Source organism: Coturnix japonica, chromosome 2 (assembly GCF_054131305.1).
Source record: "Coturnix japonica strain WE chromosome 2, WE-NBRP24, whole genome shotgun sequence".
Lineage (NCBI taxonomy): Eukaryota > Metazoa > Chordata > Aves > Galliformes > Phasianidae > Coturnix > Coturnix japonica.
The window spans coordinates 122,705,669-122,732,328 of NC_140664.1; the positions used below are offsets into that span (position 1 = coordinate 122,705,669).

Sequence of the window (26,660 nt, forward strand, 5' to 3'; positions counted from 1 at the left end):
CAAGCAGATTTCTTCTCAAATCAAACAGGGCAATACTACTATCAATGGCCCAATGGCCCCAGCACCTCTGGTGCTCACTCCAGGCATGAAAACATCAGAAACTATCCCACATTCCCTATAAGTGAGCTTTCATGCTGTTGCATTATATGTATCACCGGTCTCAGTCTGGTTGCAAATGAGTGGATAATAAAAACTACACTAATAGCAGCTATTTCAACAGAGCTAACAATCTCCCACATAATATTTTCCCATCCTGAAAGAGATAAACTTTTCTTCATTTCCACTATCCTAAATAGTTTTGTCGCTTCTCTGCGTTCTACCCATCAGTTATTGGCAGATCGCTATCATAGATCTGGCAGTCATTAATCGCTTGGCCAAACACCATATAAACGTATGACTCTTTCACCTTCCATAGGAAGTCAATCTCTTTGGTTCTCATCATTATCATATCTTTTCTTAGATCACTCACCAGTAATTTTCATAGAAAAAAGGTGCTCAGGAATAAGTGCAGTCTTGCAGCAGAGCTATTTTGAAAAGGAGTGTTACCGCATCATTTTTTCACACAATACCTTTTCTTATCGTAAATGGAACCTCAGATCCTGTTATTTATCTAGTGCAGGAAGCAGTGAATGACCTTAACCAAGCAAACTTCTGTAGAGAATACACTTCAGTGCATTAGGGCAGAATGCATTTTTCAGTTATTTCATAGCAAAGAATTCAGAATACAGAGCTGCTTGTTTCAGTCCTACCTCTATACAATTAGTTTAAAATGATAAAAAGAAGTTTAGATTGACAAATAGTGCCACAACCTTCGACACAACTTGGGATTATTTAAGTTAGTCACGTATCCTTTTGATTTCTAATTACCTAGTGTCTATGTACTTTGCTCAGATTTCCAAGCACGTTTAGAGACTGAGCTGAGATCCAATACAAGATCTTGAAAAATAAAGATCTGTTTTCACTTGTCCACATAAAAATGTGCTCCTAACCATTGGCTTAATTCTCCAGAGTGAAATATAAATAAATAAAGAGCCAAAACATTCCTAGTAATCCTATGGAGTTGCTCTAATATCAGTGGAAGGTAAGTGTCTATGCTCCACATTTGATTTGTGAAATTTTAACCCTGCTTTTCCTGAATAAATATGTGCATGAAAATCTGGGACATATTCAGACATGGCGTTACAGTTTCTCCGTGTTCTCTATTGCACAAGAGTAGGTATTTATAGGGGTATAATGTGACTGGTACCCGTTTAATATTCACACCTACTCATTGGAGGCTATCTCAGAGTTGCAGTGCTGCAACTCCTGTTGGTTCTGTGTAGAACTAGTAACAAAACAGATTAAAGCTAACAAAAGTCTCCACAGCTGCTGAAGACCTCTTGGGGATTTTTCTAGCTGGAAATGCTCTAGGAACCTCAAACTTCAGGGGAGAAAGATGGTAATGCATTGTGGAGATCAGGTTTTTGTCTCATAGATTTGGCAAGATAGTTAGGTATTATATCATCCTGAATTTAAACACTGCTGCTAATACAGTATTTGGCAAGATTTTTCTGGAATGTTGTCACATCTCATCTCAGAAAGCATGAGAACAGTGAAAGATGAAGAACAGGTGAAAAAAAAATAATTTCAGCTCAATTACTTTCCTTTCTTTTAACCTTAGTGACTAAAGGTGGTATTTTCTCTCCAAGTATAGAAAATATTTGCATTTCAAAGGTTCTTACAGGGCCTTTTCCCAGTATACAACCAGTACTGAATACACCAGGCTCAATTTTATTTACAGACAGAAAAGAGACTTCCATTTGGACTATGAACATCTACAGAACATAACCTCTGGAATTAATTGTAATTCACTTCTGTCATCCCTCTAGAGATACATGCACCTTCAGTGCACTTATTTGTTCCATCTATTGATAGGTGTCTGAGCTGGACAAGACTGCTGCCTTCAGTTTCTTATTTACTGGGAGATCCTAGGAGCCTGTATTCTCAGAAGGCTTTTACTGAGCCACTATTATTCACGGGTGGTAAGTATTCAAGATCTTTACTAGCTTCTTCATAAAGACACTAATAAACATAGTCTTGAGTGTGTATGTGTACATATGAGCAGGAACAATAAAAACCCCATTTGACACTGAAAGAACTGAGTCAGATTTTCCTGTATTTCTTAAAGACATTTAGGAAATTAACTGCACAGCTAAGGCTAGATCTAAGCACTTCTCCACTACCTTTCCCACTAAACTATTCAGCTGTCCTCCAATGGTTGACTTCCAGTCACCTTGATGTACTGAATTTTTAGGCATAGAAACATCCATACTGTGACTTTAAAAACAGTTTGAATTACAAGGGACTAAAAAAAAAAAAAAATGTTAGCAAAATTGTTTGACTTTATATACCAAGAAATCAGCAATGTGGGGGTTAAAGCCACTGAGAACTCATTAAGGAAGCTGACAATGGTGCTGCTAAAGTTTTACTTTATAGCTTGCAGCTGTACCACATTAGAGACAATCAAAACATCACTATCCAAACTTTCTCTAGGCAGCAAAGACACCTAGCCTAAGAGAAAGGGTGTTTAGAAAGCACACACAAAACAGGATTTGGCACTCCTTAATTAGAATGGACAGGAATTCATACGAGAGTCTTGTACTGACTCTAGCAAGATCAAACAATTACAGTGATGTGGATGTGCTGTTTTCTTATGCAGCTCTTCTTTGGCTGCATAAAGTAACAACTTTAAACACAGTAATTGCCATGACTTTCATATACCTCTGTGGACAGAAAGAATGAATGCAGAGAGAAAGGAAGCTACAAAGAAAGAGGGAAAATAAGAATGTCTTAACAGGGTTTTCTTCTGAAGAGCTGTAGAAATATGTCTATTTAATTATGTGTTTCACAGTGCATGGTTTCAAAAGAGCTAACAAAGGTACCATAACTATTGAAAGAAGAAAGGAAGTAAAATAAATGTTAGGCTAACATTATAAATAAATATAATAAATAAATTTAAATACTAAAGTAGGAATAAAATATTCTTCATCCAGCCACTTCCACTAGTCAAAAGTTTAGACAGAAACAATGAGGATAAATGCCAGAGTACCAACAATGCAGAGCTAAAACAGCAGTTAATGTAATTTGAGTCAGAGTATATTTGCCCTTTATCTGCAAAAGAACAAATGCTTTAGCTTGTTCCAAATTATGAAACCATAGCTTCAAAACGAATTTCTCTCTCTAGTAAGCAAATTTAAAATTTAAATTAGTCTCTCTATGCTGTATTTAAGTCAGCTACTTTTTTCTCAGTATCAATAGATTCACAGGAAGAATGGACTGCCATGTTCTCTATTGAGGCATAGAACTCAGAAAATGCATTTTACTTATAAGTTAGCTGTAATGAGCTGTAATGTAACCCCCACTATCAGTACATTCTGGGGGATGTTGAAAAAGAGCTGGGGATACTGGTGGATGGCAAGTTGGACATGAGCCAGCAAGGTACCCTCACAGCCCAGAAAGCCAACCATATCCTGGGCTGCATCCAAAGAAGTGTGGCGAGCAGATTGAGGGAGGTGATAGTATTGGCTCTGATAGTCTTGACAACAAATTTCAGCTTCTGCAGGATCAAAATATGTTGTATTTCATAAATCTCACGTACTGTTTCAGCTTCATAAAGTCTTTCAGTTTTGCTCCTGCATGTGCTTGTTCTCCTTGCTCCCCACACATCACCAAAAATATCTGGGATGTTCCTGTTATTTATGATCAGGATATGTAATGTAGATCTGTCCAAATAACTATGCTGGAATCAAGTTGAAAAAAAAAGAAGAAAAAAAAAATAGAGCTATTCATGATGATTAATTGTTATGCTGAAAATACATGGGAAAAAATACGCAGTTATTCATGTCGTCTTAAGGAAATCATTAATCTTTCATTTGCAGCTGATCATAGCTGATGATGGGTGGTTTGGGCCTTGTAGAGGCCAGGTGTTATGAGGATATAATCCTTAAGTATCTTTTTTTATTACTGCTACCAATCCACACAATAAATTTGGCCACGAGTGAGGCTTTGTTGATACTCAGTTCCTATGTAAGAAGTTCTGCCTGACTGACTATCTAAGAATTTTTTAGTTTTGTTTTCATATAATCTAGTGGTAGGAGAGGAAACATACAGGTGTAGTAGTTGAGCCAACTCTAGTTAACAGGAATTTGTTCAAGCAATCTGGTGCTCCTCAATTAGATGTATACATACAGCTCCTGGATTGGTTACATTCTAATCACATGCTTCTGACTACTTTTGAATATACAGAACTTGAACTCTCCAAAATATAGCTACTATTTTATTTTTTTTTACTAGAAAAAAATCATGGAAAAAGCTTACAGAGGAAGGTTTATTTGGTTGGTTTTTGCTTTGTCTTTGTTGGGATTTTGTTGTTGTTGTTGTTAATACGGATTAGCAGTAGACACAACTCAAATATCTCTCCTCTTCTGCTCTGGATTTGAGTATCCCTGAAGTAGTGCAGCTTTACTGCTGGATCATAGAATCATAGAATCACCAAGGTTGGAAAAGACCTAAAAGAGTCCAGCTGTTCATGTATTACCAATAGCTCCCACTAAACCATGTCTCTCAACACAACATACAGTCGTTCCTTGAATAGCCACAGGATCGGTGACTCCACCACTTTCCTGGGCAGTCCATTCCAGTGCCTGAGCACCATTTCTGAGAAGTTATACTTCCTAATGTCCAGCCTGAATCACCCCTGCCGTAGCTTGAAACCATTCTCTCTGGTCCTATCACTAATGGCATGAGAGATGAAGCTGACCGCCAGCTCACTACAACCTCCCTTCAGGAAGTTAGAGAGAGCAAAATGGCAATTTTTCATTAAATTTGCTGGTATTTTCTACCACAGGACCCTTTCCTAAACTTTACCAGTTCTGTATTCAGGAGAAGCAGGAATAATTGTTTGAACTAAGACTATACGTAACCCTAGCTGATCATGCATACATCTAGGACCACAAGGCTCCCCTCTGCTCTGTCCTCCCTTCTGACCCTTGTGCACTGCCACTGCTTTCCTTTCCTTGACCTGACTTTCATAGAGAAGTGGGGTGGTCATAGGTCAAGGGACAGTATAGAAGCTTGGGCTTTAACTTTAGGTGCCAATATTAGATAAATTTTGCTAAGGGAAAACTGAAGCCTCAATCTTCTAAGAGAACAGAAAGTTTGGATTTAAATCCTAAAAGGGGACTGAACCTTCCCTGGGTGGATATATTAACCACAAGACTGTTAATTTGAGACATGAATGGAGACACAAGAACAATCACAGTTGCACAAAAGTGAGAGCAATTCATGAGACCAAGGTTTATGATGAAGGTACTTATGGATATCAAAGGAAAGCTTGGTATGCCTCTTCCCTGCACAGTGAGGAAAGCTTGGATCTAACCTAGAGCTCCCTATCACTGCTATAGATGTGGATAGCTGATGAGCACTTGGACTTTATGGAGAGTCATTTCTGCAGCACCTACTAGTGCACGCACTTAGTAAATCATACCAGAATTATTGTGTAGCTGGTAACAAGGAGAAGTGAAATAAACTAGAAGTATGGAAGACTGTTTAGGCATTAGATACATCAGAGTCAACAGTGCATACCACAATGCCCCTCAGAGTACTTACAGCAGTAGCCAGCGCAATATCAAATCTGTCAGCATGTATTTATCAGGATGCTTGGAAGACAGCAAGATCCTAAAGGACTAGAAAAGCACAAAAAGAAAATCATTCTGAAGGAGGAAAAAGGCATAGATAAGGAATTAGAGATTATTCAAACAAGCCTTGGTACCCCAAGGAATGATGGAATAAATTATTAAATAATCTCTCAGTTCATCAACATCAAAAAGGTACTAAGTACCATTTAATATGTATTTGTCAAAAACAAATTGTGCTCACGCAATATAATTTCACTCTTTGACAAATTAATTGGATAAGTACATGAGTGGGAAGCTGAAATGTCACATGGTATGGCTTTTGACAGAGACCAACATGACTTTTTCATAATAAAACTAGAGAAATATATTCTAGATAAAATTGCTGTACAAAAGGTTGAGAACAAAATAGTTCAAAATCTGTTTTTTACTGAAAGAAGCCTGAATAGATTCTCTCATATGTCCTACATTTTAAATTCTTTATTATTTTCATTATAGTGAAAAGTAATACAGAGAATGCAATGGCAAAAATTAATAGATGACACCAAATGGAAAGCTCTCTGAATAAAAGACTTAAACTAAAAGTTTAAAAAAATGTCAACAACCCTGAGAAAGGATCTGAAAAAAGGACTGATATGTAGTGGGTTACATAAGAAGTATTTCAAATAAGAAGGGAAAAGAATGAATGCATAAAAGCAAAATAAAGAGTAAAAAGTTAACTATTTTAGGAAAGCATGAAAAGTGGGTGATAAATCTCAACACTTCTTCACAAAAGGTAATTCTTCTAACATATACTAGAGGTACTTTTATAACAATGTTATACTATGTCTGAGATTTGATTCTGAGCAAAGACTATTTTTGATCTGCACACGAACAACCCAGACAACACAGAAAATTCATTAAAAAAAATTTCAGGCAATCTAAAAAAAAAAACCAAAAAACTGAAATAATACAGATAGTTCATAAATGGTAAAAAAATTAAAATCAAAATCAAAAAAGGAAGGAAGGAAGGAAGGAAGGAAGGAAGGAAGGAAGGAAGGAAGGAAGGAAGGAAGGAAGGAAGGAAGGAAGGAAGGAAGGAAGGAAGGAAGGAAGGAAGGAAGGAAGGAAGGAAGGAAGGAAGGAAGGAAGGAAGGAAGGAAGGAAGGAAGGAAGGAAGGAAGGAAGGAAGGAAGAGGAAGGAAGGAAGGAAGGAAGGAAGGAAGGAAGGAAGGAAGGAAGGAAGGAAGGAAGGAAGGAAGGAAGGAAGGAAGGAAGGAAGGAAGGAAGGAAGGAAGGAAGGAAGGAAGGAAGGAAGAAAGGAAGAAAGAAAGAAAGAAAGAAAGAAAGAAAGAAAGAAAGAAAGAAAGAAAGAAAGAAAGAAAGAAAGAAAGAAAGAAAGAAAGAAAGAAAGAAAGAAAGAAAGAAAGAAAGAAAGAAAGAAAGAAAGAAAGAAAGAAAGAGAAAGAAAGGAAGGAAGGAAGGAAGAGAGGAAGAGAGGAAGAGAGGAAGAGAGGAAGAGAGGAAGAGAGGAAGAGAGGAAGAGAGGAAGAGAGGAAGAGAGGAAGAGAGGAAGAGAGGAAGAGAGGAAGAGAGGAAGAGAGGAAGAGAGGAAGAGAGAAAGAAAGAAAGAAAGAAGAAAAAAGAAAGAAAGAAAGAAAGAAAGAAAGAAAGAAAGAAAGAAAGAAAGAAAGAAAGAAAGAAAGAAAGAAAGAAAGAAAGAAAGAAAGAAAGAAAGAAAGAAAGAAAGAAAGAAAGAAAGAAAGAAAGAAAGAAAGAAAGAAAGAAAGAAAGAAAGAAAGGAAGAAAGGAAGGAAGGAAGAAAGGAAGAAAGGAAGAAAGGAAGAAAGGAAGAAAAAGAAAAATGTAGAAGGGGAGAGAAATATCTGAAATCTGAAAATGAAGACATTTCCCTAAGCTTTGATGGATACTACATTAGATTACTGAAACAAAACCCCCTTCCACTTAAGCAATAGACCTTTTTGGAAAAAAAAAATGTACTGGCTGTAATGCACTTCTAAAAAAAGGCAGTTGAGTTCTCTCTTCATAGATTTCCTCCTTCTTTTCTCCTTTCCTTGGGCAAAGTAGTTTGAATTTATTTAAAAGATCTTTCCTTTAAAGATTTCTTTTAAAAATACTCCTTTGATCATAAGCATTGGGTATAGACAACAGTGATGTACGTGGAGTGCTACAAACTTTTTTGATATTCTTTCTTGCAGGAAATTGAAAGAAAGAATTCAAAGATCTCTTCGTCTTTATATTTATTCATCTTAATCCTCTACAGTAAAAATCCAAGTGAGCAATGAAATAAATCTAAGTTTCCTGTGCCGAAAGGTTGTGGAATAGGTATGAAATCAAATGATAAGCACTATCTCATTAGATCTTTGCCTTGCATGTAATTGCAAGTGACAACTGAATTTGAAACTATGACCTTGGGAAAAGAAACAACCTTCTCAGGCTTTACAGCCTTATGTAAAGCTGCAAAAAAAAAATTTAATAAAAAGTGACTTAAATGTACAACACTGCAGCAAATTCTGAATAAAAATTGCCCCAGCAAACATAGATCTAGAGTGAAATATCTCACATGAAAAAGAGAAAGAAGCAGGACCAAGGAAAGAATGATGTCTAATACAAACTCCATGATGCAAAAAATGAGTCGCTGCCATCAGTGGAAGAACAGACAAAAATGGTGCATGCTTGTCTTTTTCCATGTCCTAAAATCATCTGCTTTCAAATAGGAATGAGAGTCAAAGCATTCTTGTAGAGCCAGCATCTGAAGAGCAGCCCAACTCCACAGATTTTGCTGACATCCTGTAATTTTACAGAGACTTAAAATTAAAAAATTTTGTCTCCAGCAAGGAATTATTTGACTGCAGAAGCTCACCATCAAAGTACTATCTGTAGAATTCAAGATGTCATAGCAGTCAAGCTGATTGTTGTCTGTTCCTAGAACAAAGTGCTCTGAATGCAACATCAAAAATACAGCTTTCTGAGAATCTTGAACTTTTCCTTTGAAATTAGAGAGGTCTGCCATTTTTCTCTGCTAAGAATACCCTATATATATATATATATATATATATATACACCACTAAAATGCACCTCTGCATTGGAATTACTAAAGGAAACCTTGCAGAGTCAGAAAGCAGAGGCATTTCAAATACATTTTATTCAGCACTTGTAATGCTTGAAATCTCGTTTGTAGAATACCATCAGCTCAACCATGTCACACCAGCTGGAGCAATGCTTTGCGCTTAAAGTAACAAAATACATTTTAGAAACAGCTTTCCAAGACAAAATACATTTTAGAAACAGCTTTCCAAGAATGGTCAAATACAACAGAGTCATATGTGGCACATAGTATCTGCTATCAGTTCCTGGTGACTCAAGCAGCGATATGGATTTCATGTTCTTTTTTTTTATTTTTTATTTTTTTTCTAAATAGACATATCAGATGAGATCCAATACTTGTTTTAAGTCAAAATCCATTGCATAACTGATTAACAGTGCTAAATAGAATTTGGATCCTTTTTAAGATCTAGTACTTTATCATGTACTCTTTGTCATAGAAAAATTGTTTTGTTTAGATACAACTACTATTGCTAAAAAACTAGACATTGAGCTTTTCCAGCAGCTTGATGAGTAAATTTTGTATCTGGAACATTATGTGTGGCTTTAGAAAAAGCAATATTTTCATGCTTCATTTGAGCATGCTTTTGTGCTCATTTCTGCTTGAAGATTTAATATATCATCATCTAGCATCTAAATACAAGATTAGATTAGAAGAACTTTCAAAAATGTTCTTATGAAAAAGACAAAACTTATTTTACTGATGGGTTAAGAGAGTTTTTGAACTGATAGCCCTAGAATATGATCCTGAGACCTCTGCTCCCCCCATGTGGGCATGGAAGCAAGCCCGCAGGCTCATCTTCATCTGCCTTCTCTCTTCTCAGATCTTCAAACTTCCCTAACGAAGTGTGATTAAACGATATATTACCATATTCTGCAAAGAGATAAGTGATTTTTAACATACATCTGAATATATATATATATAAATTTTAATATATTAAAAATCTATTAAAATATGATGGGTCTTCACTTGTGAACAAGATCAGGCTAATTTGTATTACTGTCTTTGTCTTCTATGATTCATTCTTCCTCATACCTCACTTTTGCCTTCTTAGTCTCCTCTTGCACTGGGGTATTAGTTTATATACTCCAACATTTTATCATAATACTTGATTTATAGGAAAAAGATTTCTTGATCAGCTGGGACAATCAGTGTATGCAGATGACAGGTAACCGTGTACTTAGCTGTGACTTACCTCACTTTGAGCTTCACAAATAAGACAACGTAATTAAAGCAACACAACAAAATAAAGGTGTTCAGAAAAGTCTCTGTTAATATCACTGTGGTCTCCTCATTCATAGCTAACCAGGGGTCTGAGAACAGTAGGAAGATTTTATTATTGTTGTAATTATAAGAGGACAGTATGTAAGTTTCTACTATCTCTGTCACTTATGTCTCCCCTGCTGCCAGAGTTGAAGGACTACTGACTGAAGGGTTTTTACCTCCTAGCATAGTCCAGGCTAGTCCTGTTCATGAGCAGATGGCTGAATGAACACAGTGTGTTATTTCTTCAAGACTGTCCATTCTTTCTCCATTATTGTAAGGATAATAATGTTTGCAGTATTTCAGAATTCTCTGTCCCTCCCAATTGTCTGTTCCCAGAATTTTCCTTCCATGGAAAATGGAGCATGAAACTGTGCTTTGTCCATCAAGTGTTTGCTTTGTTTGTCTTTGGGTTTTTTTTTAGTGATTATTTGAACCTAAACAAAGTGTTTTTCTATTCTGGATTTTTCTGCCTCAACAAAATCCATAAAGTCTTCCTTTAGTTGACATTTTGCACATAGCATCAGTTCTTCCTCTTCCAGAGCAGAGCTAAACTTCCTGCCTAAATGCAGAAAAACTGATGAGCTTCACTGCTTGCACATGAAGGGTAATGTCATGTCAGGGAGAGATACCAAAGCAAATTTATATTAGCATGAGTATTGAACACAACGTTGCCTGCGTATTGCCTGCTGTATTATTTGTAGCTGACACTGTTGTCTGCTTTCAGGACTCAAGACAGCAAGAATCTCAGAGCTTCTATCTGCGCATGCAAGTGTGCTGAATTAACATGCCTAGATCAGCTGTGTCAATGGAGTCTAAAACTAATCCCATCAAGCAAATTATTTTCAAAAATAAAGTTGTTCTCTATCCCCCACTTTCACTGAATAATGCCCCAATCATGAAGCCCTGAGCACTTTCTATTGTCTGTACCTCCCTAGTAGTTGTGGATGAACAAGCTGTCCAGCATCCTGGTTAGCAGCTCAGCAGATCCCCAGTTACTGTTCCCAGGTCACTGAAGAAGCAGTTTGGAAGAACTGTAGTATTCCAGTGTTCATCAAGCACAGCCATAACCACCTCTATTAATTTGTCCAAATACCTGGGCTATTTCACCCTTTGAGAAAGTGCAGTACAACTTCCTGGTGTTGATTTCCAGGCTGGAGTATTGGATTGCAGTTTTTCTGAGGCAATCTGCAGGAACATCAAGGGCTTTCTACATCAAGGCATTCTGAATTTACACATACACACACAAACACAGAAGCAATACTTCTTTGTAGTGTTTTCCTTTTTCTAGAATTTGAGGCAGAAAAAGACTGTTCTTGACAGTGGTAGGCTGCTTTATTAGCAAAAAAGCCTCTACAGAAGAGGCATACCTTAGGGCACTCTCAAAAATTCTGTGGTTGCTATAAACCAGGACTGACCAATTCTGATCCTCCGATCTGTCATTTTTTTTCTTCTGCACACAGATTCTTGCAGTCATGTAACTGTAGCATGTTTATAGAATGTCACATTTTAATTCAGTTTATGCATTTTTTGCAGTACTATAGACTGGCACATTTAACATTAATTTACTCTGGGAACAAAAAGTAAATCACACTTTCAGTGTTTAGTCCTCATAAAAGCTCAAGCTTAAGAACAGCTATATCTTTATCAGGACAATGTTAAGCAATGCTTGTGCCAATCTTGATACTATTTCCTTAGTTCATAGGTTTGTTTTGATTAATAATTTTTCATTGTCCCTGTGGGATTTTCATTCTGGAAGAGGAAGTGCAAGAGACGACTGTTGCTTATTTCAAATACATTTGCTAAGGCACATGAGAAGATGAAGAGAAAAATAGAAAAAGCAGAATATTTATTATGTAATACTGTTGGTTACATTTATTGCTCTATTAGCACTTCCATTGTAAATGAAGGCAAAGTGTTAATAACTCAGTTGCCCCATTTCCTTCTGCACTGAGACATCACCATAGGAGAATGGTTTTCAGATTTATCTGAATATTGAAACAAAACCAGACATTTCATATGATATAGTCAGTCAGATCACTGTGAAAGCCATTGAAAAATAACTACAATATTAAATATGAATGTACTTAAAATCCACTGAAAAGCTTGATGATACGTTTCAGCTATTTATACAAAGATAGAGCAACTCCATTATTTTGTGTGACTTTGAGTAAGTTTCTCTCAATACTTGAAGAAAAAATATTTTTTCTGGCTTTTCAACTTGATATTTTTCATAACCATATTATTAGGCCTGGGAGAAACAGACTAACAGCCAGGTTAAGCACAGTGGGTTTTCAGCTGATTCAGCAGATGTTTCATCTAAGCCATGCACGGTGCCTCACCCATCACAGCTCATTGTTCCCACCATGCTACTCCAGTGGTATCCACGTTACTGTAGTATTATGAAATTCCTGCCACATTTTGTGGTAATTGTATCCACTTCCAAAAAAATGAAATAAGTAAGTAAAGTCACCCCACTCCTAATCCAGCACATGTACAAACATACCAAATAATAAAAATACCATGGTAAATTCATGGTAAATACAGGAGTGTAAACGCTTATGTTATCCTTGCCATACTTTAAAGCTATTGCTCATTGACTCCTGGTTGAATCTGATTGACTTCTAACAGAAGCCCTTAGGGAGAACCTGAGAAGGTCATTCTGCCTACCATTCTGCAAGGATATCAGTCTCCAGGCTGAACCTTTTAAAATAAAGCAGAAATTTCTGCTTTGGATATTTTTCCATGGAATCAGATTGAAGTGTTTTTAGAGAAAATAAGTATTTACCTTATTTTTATTATTCTTATTATTCATCCCATATTCCCTCTCCTGAGCCAGAAATAACATGATAGGTCAGATTCCTAGTGCACTTCCTATGGTTTCAAAACAAACAAACAAAACCCTCTCTCTGAGCCATCAAAAAAAACTTTAATCCCTGAGCAAACAGCATAATTATAAATCCATACCCTATGGAAATATTCCCTACTGGTTACCACTGTCAGTAGTAAATAATTCACACAGAGATGCTCTAATGGCAAACAGTCTGCTTGAAAGCTCCGCACAGCAGACAGCAGGATAACAGTATAATTCAGGCCCTGGAGTGAGGTATGTCTGACTCTCTTGCAATTTCCCTACTGACAAAGAGCAAACAGAATTCCACAGATCTCCTTGTTACAGGAAATGTGCTCAGTGGAAGAGAGCTGCAAGGGTGCAGACAAAATATTAAAGTGCAAATATGTCACAGGCTGAAAAATAAGCCCTGCCTAACACTGTGCTATATGATGCCTAATGTAACAAAGCTGGGCAAAGTTTTGTGAATTAGAACATCCCTTCCCTTTTATCAGGGACTACTTAGTGTGCATTAACCTTCTGTGATGCTGCTAGGGAAAAGTGCTAGGGAACTTAACCGTATTTCTCCTCCTTCTGCATCCTCCCACACAGGAAGATGGGAGCCCTGTGTTCCCATGATGAAGACATGACAGGCATCAGCAGTGCATATCTGAATCCGGCCTCATCCTGTGTGGACAAAACTGTGTGACCAAGAGAAAGATGAAGGAGTGGAAATATGATGGGAAGACATGTCAATAAGTAAAAGAAAAAAAAATAAATAACCTGGTGCACCAGGTTAGGTAAGGAGACTCAGGCGCTGTGTTATACAAAATTTCAACCACCTTATGACAGAGAAATAAGAATCAAGGAACTCCCAAACACTGAAATCAGAAGGAACCACTTGGTATTCAGTGCTAGAAAAAGCCAGGACTCTAAGCTGTCTGCAAAAGATTAAAGCCTCATTTCTAAACCCTCCTTTATTAGAAGCTTTGGCATCTTCTCTATTTTTTATTTGAAAGAATCCATATCAAATAAGGCATATCTAAGAATAAAGTCAAATGCAAATTATCTACACTGAACAAGCTCCCAGACTTAACAACAACAAAAACTCTTTAAAAATTACAATACAACACTTACAAAGTCTCACTAGACATATATTTCACACTGCTATTGCATTAATGCTCTCCAGATGAAGTTGTGCAAACAGCAGAAAAACATTAAAGAGACAAAGTATTGCTACACTAAATAGCTTACTTGCTCTTCTTTGCTTATCTTCAAGCAATAGCATTTTATCTTTCTTCTTTCCATTCCAGAAAACTGATTAAACACAATGAAGTTTCTCATCAATAAAATATATTAAAACGAGAGGAAATTTTTAATTTTCTAATTTGCTATTCCTGAAAAAAGTCATATCAGCAATGGGGATATTGAATAATATACATTATTATCTTGATACTCAAAGCTATAAAGTATAGATTATTTCCTGTTCTTTAATCCCTCCTGCCAGAAACTAATGTTATTAAATTCACTACTATGCTGGGATATTTTTAAGGAACAATATAAAAGCCTGACTGTTTTAATGTGTCTTAGGAGTAATATTACGCATCCAGTTTGATAGGTGTGATATTTCAAATTACACTGATTCCAAGCTAAGAGGAAGAAAAGAGGAACAGAAGTAGAAGAAAGTCATTTGTATATGCAATATTAATTGAAAATAGTTTATTTAAAATCAAATGGGAAACTACCCTGACTTAGTAAATCCTACTCTATATTTCCTAAAAGCATCCAGCATACACTACAAAACTGGATATAGAATAAAGAGGATAGTATTTATGGGATACTTGTTTTTACTACCTATAATTTGCATACAATGAAGTCAAGAATTGAAATATCTGGCTTGTCACAGCACTCATGTGTTTATGTCCTGGGACTTAGACTCCAAATCCAAAAAAAGCCTACACACTCTCTTTCCAGAAGATATGTCTAATTCTGTGCACAGGAGGAGGAACATCTTGTGACTACATGCAGTGAATATGAGTAATGTCCACAGCTCTGTTTTCCAAGGGTTGTTTCTTCAAAGATCATCTTTGTCCCGCTACTTCCAGAAATAAATAAATAAATAAATAAATAAATAAATAAATATAATAATAATAAATAATAATATTGTACATGGTTTCTAATTTTATTTTTTTTTTCTGTGAGAGTATGCATGCATATAAAAGGAATTGTAGTGTTTAGAATCATAGAAACATTAAGGTTGGAAAAGACCTCTCAGATCATCTAGTCCAGTCACCGCTGCCATACCCACTAAACCACGTCCCTCAGTGCCAGACATACACCTTTCTTGAAAGCCTCCAGGGATGACAATTGTACCATTAACTACTTTATTGGAGCAGAATACAAATCAAGAAATATTGGTCTTTTTGTATCATATGTAAATGTTTCTATTAGTAATTTCAATATAAATGCTTAGATTTTGTCATATTTAGGAAGTTTCTCCTGGCAACAGAGAAACAATTTTGAACCACTCTTCCAGCTTCTACCTCAAAGGACATAGATAATAAATGCTTCTCATCTAAACACTTCTAATATAAGTAAACAGCATTTTTCATCTAATTTATTTTCTAAAGTAGCTGGATTTTAATTTTTATCTTATTAATCTTTCAGTTTATAATGAAAGACTGACTACATGATTTATCCCTGAGTGTAGACTTACAGGAGCATAACTGGAACTGAAAACAAAAGCTTATCATGTCAAGTTGCAGAGCAAATCTTAACTAACGGCAAAAAAAGTAACTTTCTACAATGTCATGCAATTTGTAGAAGGCACAATTGCTAGGGCTAAGCAAGAGGAAGAATAAATAATTGCCTTTTAATGCTGTGGAAGCATGTGGCACTTTACAAAAAACCGCAAAGGCTAATTCTATTACCACATAGGTTTAAGCCTTATATTCATGTCTGGTTAAAATCACTAATCAAATTGTTCCACCAGACCATTACATGCAATAAAACCACAGCCCCATAGTTTGATTAAGGAATGTGGCTGGAACTCACAGCCAGTTGGTTTTATGCGTGTGAAAGCAGCAGACTTTGTTCTGCTGGTCTGTTGCCTTGGACTGTTCAACCCTCAGAGTGTGTTCTGTTCAATTAGTCTCAGTTCTGTAGGAAGGCTTCTAAGTCCTAAACAAGAGTATTTAAGTGTGCAACTGGCCTGCACCAGTCTGCATTTCTGTCTATTCATTATCAGGCAAAATGCCTCATTTAGGAGATTCTGGCCAGTACAATCAGAAAGTTCAAGTATCACAAGAAAAGCTCATATTTTATTTGCAAGTGCTGGAATGCTTCAGATATACTCCAAAAGCTCTTAATAGGCAAAAGGCAAAGAACTATGGCTGCCAAACACAGTCACTACTGGAAACACATTCAAATGCATTGTGATTAAGAACTTCACTCACTTTTACTTACCTTTCCTAGTGAATATTTTCTGACTCAGAGGACTTCCATGCAGATTTCATCAGTTTCAAATTGGGTACAGGGGACTTTTCCTATTTAGGCAGAGTCACGAATGGCATTGAAGTTCTGTTTGGAACCATTTCTTTGAAGCCTGTAGGTACTTTTCTCAGTACTTTTCATGACAGCGTTCAGCTTTAGTATATGAAGAACAGTTTCAAACTGACATTAAATTAATAGCCACATCTTTAGGGAAACACCACACACAGGCAGAAGTAGCAAGTGATGGAAAGGACAGCTGTCTTCATAGAATGAATGTTATAGTGAGATTCCATTTAAGGATCTTTTCTTTGGCCCCTTTCTAGCAGTTTGAACCACTTATCTGAGAAACACGGAATAGGAACTTTGAATAAAGTCTAAGTACTCTGAAGTGAAAAAGCATTGTTGGCTTGTTCTTTCCTGTAGTCTGAAAGATACTACCATTGGAAACATATCAGTGTGATGTGAATTTTTCTGATTGGCAAAGTACTTTATAAGGAAGATTTGTGATTATTAGATGACATAAAAAGATACTTCCTGATATTTTACCAACTTAAAAAGAGATGGGAAAGGGATCGCCTGTCTAGCTATGCTCACAGTTCACACCATGCAAACACACACAATTCAGCATTTCACAACATGCCTTTTAAGTGTATTAGATTTAGGAAATAAGGAGGTGGGGGGGGGAACCCTATTAAAAATATCATTTTCTCAGCTGTCCTTGTGACTGGACTTTTCTACTCCTGTAATCTCCACAGTTTGAAGACTTCAGAGCTATAAGACTTCCAGATTTTCCACAGCCCAAACATCTCTATTGTTTGTGCATAAGGCTTGAAGCCAACCTGAGCTTCATCAGTCTTTGGGTTGAGTGAGAAAAAAATGGTGATTTACAACCCAGGGGTTCATATTTCTGTCTCAGACTTCCGAGAGTGAAATATCTGTGCAATAACTGTACAGTGCCTAGACAGTGAGTTCATCATTGTGTGATGTCTCAGACTTGCTATGCACGTGCTAAAGCAAAGGTCATCTTCACAGTGGTCGTCCATACAGTGCATGAGGAACAGGACTGATAGGAACCAGGCACATAAACTCATTGTTCATCCACAAACAAGGGAGACACGGACTTCCATAGGTGTTATTTTACTACATCCTGTATTAATTCCTGAGGCAGATGGGCTCAAGTTCAGCATCTGACATAAGTTACCTGGCCTGTTCTCACAGATGTGTTTTGAAAAGGGTAATTGTCTCTAAATGTAGCATCAGCTCTTTTTCTTACTCTGCCACAATTTTTGTACCCTTGTTACTATTTCAGCTTCAGGCAACCAGCAGATTTAGCTCTTCCTCAGACCAAATGAAAAGCATGTTGACTGAGTTTTAACACACCAACCCTGTACCCTCCATTACATAACTGAAATTGGAGCAGACTCCCTTCGCAAAATGAAAAACAATATGGGAATACAATCAGAGCCGTGATCAAGACAGCTTCAATAGTGGTCTCTCAGCCCTGATGCTATACATCTCTTTTTATAATATGGGGACTGAATGATCTCCAGAGGTCCCTTCCAACCCCTAAAATTCCATGATTCTTTCTTTCATGGTATTTTGTTTCAAGGGATGGCATATCCCCTTGATAGCTGTCATCAGTTAATAATCCATTTTATCAGTCAGAACAGTTTACAAAAGCAATTTTTGCATTGTCAAAACTCCTAGTTATTGATTTTCAAAAAGTTACACTAGGTACAACATTAATTTCACAATGTACTGACTTTGGTGGCAAATCAGGCTTAAGGAGATCTTGGATCTCCTCACAGATTGACAAAGTGGTTTTTAGACATCACAAAATAGAGAACTTATTTAAAAGTACACCACTGGAAAAAAAAAGAAAAAAAAATCTCATTTTTGAACCTCAACAAGGCTCACAAAATTCACCAAAGAACAATTTAAACCAATTAATTTATCACCAAGTATTTCTTCACTGCATGACTTCCCCTTTCTTAAGGGCTGTTTCGGTTCCAGATCCTCCTGTTCCCATATAGGGCTTCTGCTCAAAAGATGGCATATCTCTTCATTGCTTTCTTGGTTCATTCCAATATAGTCTAGTATTGACCATACCAGATTTCTTCTCACTGCAGATGCTTAGGACATTTACACATTTAACATTCATCATTTAATAGCACCTTCCCAATAATTTTTTTTTTTAATTTACATCACTTTCTTGTCTGTGCTAAATGCAGTCCATTATTTCACAGCAAAAGTGAGAGCAGTAAAACCCTGCTGTCACAGTGTATGGCAAAAGGCAAGGCAAGGAAAGGCTTTCTTAGTAGATATGGCACATATTGCAAGGTGCTATCATAACACACAAAGTTCGAGCATTAAAAATACAGATAATGATCTTCCAGATCACCACAATTATTATTTTTAAATGACACTTTGGAACACATTCTACAGCTTTTCTGGCAGAAGTAGTCTCAGTAAAAGATATCCCTTTCCTGCACTGCAGACACATAACTAATCATGATATGAAATATATGATTATTACAGTCAATAATTCTACACTTTCACTTCTAAATCTCCCATTGCTAAGTGCAGCAAATTTTGATATATGACAAATAAGATTAATAACTTGACTTTCAACCATAAAGCTTTCTTGTTCATTTTTTTCCTACAGGTGAAGTAAGATCTTTCGAGAACATGTAGATTTGATGATACCATAACTCATATGAACTGTGGAGGATAATTTAACACTATTGAAGTATTCTCAGGTTACTTCTTATACTAATTAGAGACTTCAGAGGGTGTGGATTTGATTTGGATCTCCGGACTACCATTCACAAACCAACATGAGCTGTTGATTTCATTATTTTTTTTCTGAAGGAATTTATGTTGAGAACTGTTGTAAATTCCCATAAAAGATCTTTAAATTCCATAAGTGAACTTACAAGAAATCATCAAGATTTTTTTTTTTTTTTTTTTTTTTTTTTGTGAAACAACAGCTTAGCACAGAAAGTATATGCTTTATAACAAATGAGCACTGGAATGAAATGCATCTGAGATCACATATCAAATTGTCAAAAATACATCTTTTAACTTGAAAAAGGGATCCAAATTTGAGCTGTTCCTTATCAAGCTGTTTGTGTGATGTACAATAGTGCAGAATACAAATGAGGAAAGCCTCTCTTTAGGAGAAATAAAGACTCTATTGCATCAGTGATATCTGGGTTTTCTTGCAATAATGATTTCAAAAAATGTAAGAAATACAAAAAAAGAACACAAAAATTAATACTTCTATTACCTACAAATATTGTAACTAAATGGCTTCAGACAGTGTAAACTATAGGTAACAGCAACAGAGCTCTACTTGGAAATGAGAAGTGATAGCCATTTTTTCCAAGTAGATCAGCTGGAATCAATTTACTTGTTAATTGCTTCATTTTCTCTCCTAGATCCTCAGGTTGAATTTCTGCTTCAGACACTGGGAGTTGGTATAATTCTGCTTGTAGTAAACAGCATCAGTCTGTTTCCTTTTGGCCACAACAACCCTATGCAATGCTACAGGCTTGGGGTTGAGTGGCTGGAAGACTGTGAAAGAAATGGACCTGAACATGTTGATCAACACTCCGATGAACATGAGCCAACAGTGTTCCCAGGTGGACAACAAGACCAAAGGCATCCTGGCTTGTATCAGAAATAGTGTTGCCAGCAGGAGAAGGGAAGAGACCAACTCCCTATATTCAGCTCTTGTGAGGCTGCACCTCTAGTACTGTGTTCAGTTTTGGGCCCCTCACTACAAGAAAGACATCAAGGCCCTGGAGAGTGTTCAAAAAAGGGCAGCAAAGCTCGTGAGGGGTCTGGAGCACAAGTCTTATGAGGAGCAGCTGAGGGAAATGGGATTGTTCAGTCTGGAGAAGACTCAGGGAAGACCTTATCACTCTCTATAACCACCTGAAAGAAGCTGTGGTGAGGTGGGTGTTGGCCTCCACTCCTGCGTATCTAGTGACAGGATAGGAAAGAATGTCCTCAAGTTGCACCAGGAGAGATTCAAGTTGGACATTATGAAAAAATTATTTTCCAAAAGAGTGGTTAGGCACTGGAAAAAAAGCTGTTGCATCAGCAAAGATCACAGAAAAGTTGAAGATGACTTTGTCTTTCATATTCCATGATTTCAATAAGAAACAACTGACCATTCTTTTCTCTCTAGTAAAGTTCTCATTCCATATATGTTTCATTTCTTACAAAGAAAATGGGATTTAATTTTACAGGACTTTGGCAAAACCAAGGCCATCTGACAGCCAGTAGAATATTTCTTATTGAGTTACAGAAAAATGGACGTTTTCATATTAGATATGAACTTCTCAGAGTAATATTTCTTTATCATTTCTCTCTGAAACCCTTTGAGAAATTCTGAAGACCTTAAATGTTTTAGAAAGTTTACAGTTGGGTTCAGAGAGGACAGCAAGGCCTGGCTGAATTTTTCTTGATTTTTAGTCACAAAACTGGGACTGCTTCATGGTCTGAGAGCCATGTGTAGAATATACATTATTATAGATGATCAAATCTAACTTTCTCTGTGTACAGGAAATGGCTGCAATGCTGTGATCAAAAATATCCCAAGCTCGTTACCTATCATTTGATTTTGCCACTTCACACTTTCAGTTTCAAGCGTTGTTCAGACTTATGAAGGGTAAATCCTCTTCATAATTAGACCCTATACTTTTCCATGATTTTTTTCTATTTTATTTTACACTAATCATATATTTATAGAATCACAGAATGGCTTAGATTGGAAGGGACTGGGGTAAAATTGTTGTTAACTTGAGAATTATTCCCAAGTTGAGCAGCTGCTGATGAAGGATAGTTTAGGGAATGCAATGATAATTACTTTCTCCATCTGCAGCTCTTTAAGAAGTCAGTTGAATTCTAAAATTTGTTTTTGGTATAATAGCCACATAAATTTCAGAAGACTGTTTAGTACAGACACTCCCAGACAAGCAGGATAGGTTGATAAGAAATATGAGATTGTTGATGCTGTTGATTTGATTTCTGCTGCATTCTTCTGCACAGTTCTTCTGAAGTTCTTTCCTTCCACTGATGTTTTTTCCAATTCCTCTTATTAAAATATTTGTACATATGAACATCACTTCATTGTTATAAAGAAATGTTTTTTATATTACATGGATCCTAAAAGAGAAGGCAAATAATTTTCTTGAGAAGTAGCCCTAAGAAAGGTTGTATAACTACTTTATGCAATAAGTAAAAGTCCATAGAAAGAAGTGAGCCAACAATGTCTTTACTTATTGCAACTTAAAACACACCACTCTTGCTCTCCACTTTTCATTACTCAGCTAGTTAGCATACATACCTTGCAGAAATGCCCTCCAATGTGTTCAGAGCATAATTTCCATAAATAATAGATCTTTAATGCCACCGAGGAAAATCACTAGAGTACCAGAAATCATATCCCTATTGTCAAAGACTTGTGTATCTTACCTTCTGGATAGGAAAAAAGAAAAAAAAAGGTTGGATCTCCGTGGTCTCCAATGTTGCCATTAAGATCCGTGGTGCTGATTTCCCACTTTATGTGCCAGATGACAGAACAGAACAAGTGAGGTGTAATCTAAAAACTGTCTTTGTTTTTCCTAGGTTAATCTAGTACACAGAGCAAGACCTGGATCAGCAACATGAGATCTCCGGAGTGCAACAGGAAGATTGGCTGAGTTGCATCACCAGAAGTGCGTTTAGTATCAGATAAGTGAAGTATGATATTTGACAGCCCCAACATATGCAAATCCAGGCAGCTGCTCAGTCTTAATGCCTGTCTGGTTTTTAACAGATTGGCCTTTTCAGTCATTGCAAGCAAGATGGTCTCAAATCATTGTATTACTTCTTGGTCTACATATGGCAACATCAAGGTTATATCACTATTGTATTTCAGTGAGAGTTTCACTTTAACCAGTGAAAGGTTACTCCTTGGGAAGCACTTCCTGGTGCTTTCCATTTGTTTCCCTTCTTATCTGGCTCAATTTCAGAGTAACATGACTTGGATTGTTATCTGTGTGGCAAAGTCCATTCAGCAGAGAAAGAAAAAGAATAATTTATAACTAAAAATTAATGCACCACTTTTAAGAAATATGAAGCCATTTGCAACAAGCCACACATAAATATGACTTACACAAAAAAAAATATTTGCTGAACTAGTCTAAACTTTGAATGGAATTGAAATTTTGTTCACTTCTTACCTCCCTTGTCAGCACAATTTAAGAATGCTCCATACTTCTGCTGCGAAAAGCAGTCACCTTAAATTAAATAAAAGGCTCACTAAATTCCCCATCTCCTCCTTTAGAGAAATGCACAGTGATACAGCATTTCCGTTATCTGCATCTAGTGTTGTTTAGCAGGGCTATTGAAAGGATGCTAGACAGTACTAAAGGTGGGTGCAGAACATATTAATAACAAAATAATTGGAATGTCAAAGCTCATGAATTAACACTTTTCAAACTCAATTCCAATAAGCAGATTATGGTTTTTGTGCGTCTTGCAAACTATAAACACTGCAATTCATTACATGCATATCCATTATTTTTTTTCAGCAGACATCTTTGCCAGCGAGTGCTAAATTAAGAAATTAATCCTTCAGAGATCAATAAAAAAAGCTTTATTGCTATTCACAAAATCAAATACTCAGAGCAACAAACCATATGGGCAGTCCCGTAGACCAGTATATCACCTCTCCATCTGTGCTTACCACTCCTTCACTGGACACTTAGAGTGAATTTTTCAGGCTAAGCTGAAAATTCAGACAATTCTCAGTAACTCATTTCTCCCAAAGACTCAAACTTCATTACATCAATGAACAACATTAGTTCTGTAGGGTGAATTGTGGACATGGTAGTCTTAAATCCTCTCTCCCTGATTCAGTCCCTAAAGACTATACCCTTTCCTCTTTTAAACACACAGCTTTCTGCTCTGGAACATGTGTAGAGATACTTAATATCTTTTTGATACTGTAATGGACAGTGAAACCTATAAGCTAATATTTAAATTGCAGAAAAATAAGCTCTTGAGGTGGGGGAAGTAAAAGTCACTTTTGTTGGTTTACATCACCATAAATATACAAACCAAATAATAAATCACCTACAGTCCTTGTATCTTTTCAATACAGTATTTTGAGCCTCTGTTTTCATTACAGGGTATCACACAGAACAGTTCAAAAAATTCAGTTCAGGTAACAATTCCAGTCACTGAAAATAGAGATGACATTGAGGTTTGTTATTTATGAGATTATTAGTTTTTTTAACCTAGAAAAATCTGATGGAATGTGTCACTGACAAGTTACCTAGAAAAAAATATATTCTTCAAAGAGTCTTGCTCTTGAGATAGTATTGCATTGCAAAAAACTGTTCTTCAGTGACTCAAGGGGAAGCTACACTTTATCTGGCATCCATCCTGTGCACAGCTCTTTAATAAAACTGATGGACAATTATTTTCTTAACCCTGTGACCTTCACTATCAGTGATTTCTCTAGTCTGTAGAAATGCCTATGTCAAAAGGGCAGAGCCTCAGAGAGTGCATAATGTGACTTCTGTTCAGTTTGTTTTCCTAACTGTGTTAAAGATGACAGCTTTTTCTATTTAAAAATATTTATTTGGCTGTTTACAAACATCTTATATGCACTGTTGCATGGAAAAATATGAAAAGATTCACTTGTATTTTAGTGGTGTTGTATTGTGCAGAAACTCAAATTTATAACTGCCCTGAATGTTACAAATCAAATACCCAAACAAGATTCGGTTTTTGTGGCAGGCTGTGATTTTTTTTTCTCTATTAAGTTTGTGACTAATAATTTAGCATCCATGAGAAAGTAATTAATTCCATTTCCCTCCACTGTCACCACCACTTCGGCTCTTCCATTGATATCATATTCCCTTGGACCATCTTACTCCCCTGATTTTAACCAATTTTTTTCTTTGGTCTCAAATTGAACATAAGCAAGTTAAATTCTGAGCAATTATTTCCCACTGTTACTTGGCTTTGAAGTTTGATGCCTTTTATTTCAAACCCACAGAAAGGTTTTCGGTCCTTTATATTATCTATTGTTTCTAATTATACTAGCCAGTCTTGTAAAAGGTTTAATGTCTCCCCACAAACCTGGCTTAAACTGGATTGCAAAGTATCACATTCGTTTTTTCATGTTTTGAATGGATATTCTACTAAGACCTTTATGTTTGCAAATATCAAAGTCTTTGCTGAATCTGATAAAATTGATCTCTTACAGCTGCAAGTTAATTTATTTAAATACCAAATATAATTCATTTTATATTAAACAGCTACTGAGGGAACAAAAGAGAGAGTACTCTTTGTCTTTATTTCCCTGGCAGCATCCTAGCACTGTCTGAAGACCATTCAACGGATAAAATACATAATCTTTCGGTAAATTCCATAAGTGAGTGCTGCCTGGTTATTATCACTGCAGAATGTCCAGTGAGAGGAAGCAAACCTTGCAGAGGGATAGCAAAGTATTCACACAGCTTTGTATAAATACTGGATAATGGATTCCCTCCGAGAGATCTGTAATACTCCAATATCAAAAGATTTCTGCATTAAAAATAGCTAAAATGCATATCAGATTAGCCTTTTCAAACTTCAGAGTTATGCAGCTCAGAAGAACACAATTGTAGTGATGGTGTAACTCACATTTATTTCTTTCTGGACCTTGTGTGAAATGAGCTTTTTCCAAAGTAAAACAGATCCCCAAATATTTACTGAAAATTAAAGTGATTTATCTATTCATTAATATATTAATGATTTCTTATCACAAATAAAACCATTTAAACAAATGTTCTAATCTCTGGAAGAAATTTATGCATCTCTGAACTTTCTGTTCTGAAGACATGATCTCATACTACTCCAGGACTCTTTTCTTTTTAGCAAATAACTTTGCCAAGTTTCATTTCTATACTTTCATCCTTATACAGATCTCATATGGTATTATCAAGCATTTGTCACCTACCCAAAGGACAGTATTTCAGTCTGTGGGAGGAATGAAAAGGCTAAAAAACTTTTTTCCATTTCCTTTCATGGCAGAAATTCTTTGCCCAGCCTTGTGTAAAATGGCTCAGCAATAGAACTGATCTCACTACTCCGGAAAACACAGATCTCAACCTAGAAGTGTTTAATGTTGCTGAAATTCTCATGACAAAGGTGGTACATTTTACTTGGCTCACTATTTATTCCATTTAGGGATATTAAACTACTGATCCTGCAAGGCATTGAGTGCCTCCAGTTCTCACTGAGATTATAATCTGTAACATATCTTAAAGCTTTTTTTCACCTTAGGAGTAAACTTCCTAATATGTTAATACAGGTTAAGCCACCATTAAGTTTTAAACAACAAACCTCTGTAGAAGTACTCTCTCTTGGGAGCAGCAGGCAGCATAGGATTTCCAAGTTACAGATCTCCTCTGCTAAAATGCACTAGGGAGAATGCCAGACATCAGCCACAAGCAGTGGAGCCCTTGAACTGGAAGGAAGAATATTCCTTTGTTTATTTTCCTGATAATCTTCTGTTTGAGCATGACCAGTGATCCCAACACACTTCCTGGTTGACTGCACAACGTTCTCCACACTGTGCCTCAGCTCAGTGAACTCTACAGAAAACTGTTACCAGCCATTTCCCCAGATGCTGCTTTTCTGAATCCCAACTCTCTTGCCACCTATAAGGCTGGTCTTAATGGTTTCCAAAGCATCATTACCTGAAGCTAAACACTGGATGTGAATTTCTGTAAGCACCGTGTTTTACCAATCCTGTCATTACAATGAGACTTTAAGTTTCTGGAAACATCAGTCCTTTTCCTGATTTCATCAAATGTGAAGAACATAGGAATTAACCAAGTTTCTGTTCAGATAACTGAACGCTCCTCCAAATAGATATCAGCAGCTTCCCACTGAAATACAGCAATTGATTTGCATCTTGTTCTGAGAGACCTATGTTCTCAGAAGTGTTGTAAAAGGGAGTTAGGGCAAGAAATACAGTTGTCACTTCCAGAGCTGCTGGTTAAAAAAAGGTTAAGTAGCCTCAGCCTTGTCATATTCCAATCTCTACATTTCTTTATTGGATCTGGTACTTATTTTTTCAGCAACGTGCTTTCATACACAAATATCCCTCTCCTTTGGGCAGAAAATAGGCAGAATACCATATGCTTGATAAACGCTGTTTATTTCTATAACTTTAAATAAAAATAATTAAGCTGATGTAAGAACAATTTGCTATTCATTTTCATAATGAAAACAACTACCGTTGCCT

The 26,660-nt window shown here is 36.4% G+C and overlaps 1 long non-coding RNA gene across 1 annotated transcript; it reads left to right on the top strand.

Moving 5' to 3' along the window:
- The first annotated feature begins 1,860 nt into the window (after window positions 1-1,860).
- On the top strand, window positions 1,861-26,660 carry LOC107308996 (uncharacterized). Its single transcript, XR_001553035.3, has 3 exons — window positions 1,861-2,021; window positions 19,804-20,322; window positions 22,001-26,660. It is a non-coding gene; the product is annotated as an uncharacterized LOC107308996 (long non-coding RNA).